Below are 392 nucleotides of genomic sequence, written 5' to 3'. Positions count from 1 at the left end.
GATTCCGGCCCTCCCCTTCTCCTTCCACCTCGCGCTCCTCCGCCTCCCTCTGTTCCCCGCCCCCAGAGTCTAGTTTCAGTCATCCCTTTGTCCTTCCCCGGATTGGCAGGTTTTATTATTCCGCCTGAACAATCCGGCCGCCCAGTGGCTGAGGGTCGCTGACGTCGGCGGCAGAGCCGGGGAGTAGTTGGGATTTTGCTCTGTCAGTAACACATGTGTAAGCGCCGCGGAGGGAGCGAGTGAGCCGGCTAGAGGCCAGCGCCGCCGCCGCCGCCACCTCCTCCGAGCCGGGCAGCAGCAGCTCCGGCAGCAGCCCGGGCAGCGGCGCAGGCTCCAGCGCGCCGGGCCCCGGCCGGCCGCAGCTCCCGAGCTCCTGGGCGCGCCCGCCTCCC

This window comes from Suricata suricatta, chromosome 8, assembly GCF_006229205.1.
Source record: "Suricata suricatta isolate VVHF042 chromosome 8, meerkat_22Aug2017_6uvM2_HiC, whole genome shotgun sequence".
In the NCBI taxonomy this organism is placed as follows: domain Eukaryota; kingdom Metazoa; phylum Chordata; class Mammalia; order Carnivora; family Herpestidae; genus Suricata; species Suricata suricatta.
The sequence above is the reverse complement of the archived record's forward strand: the minus strand, read 5'-3'. Positions refer to the sequence as shown.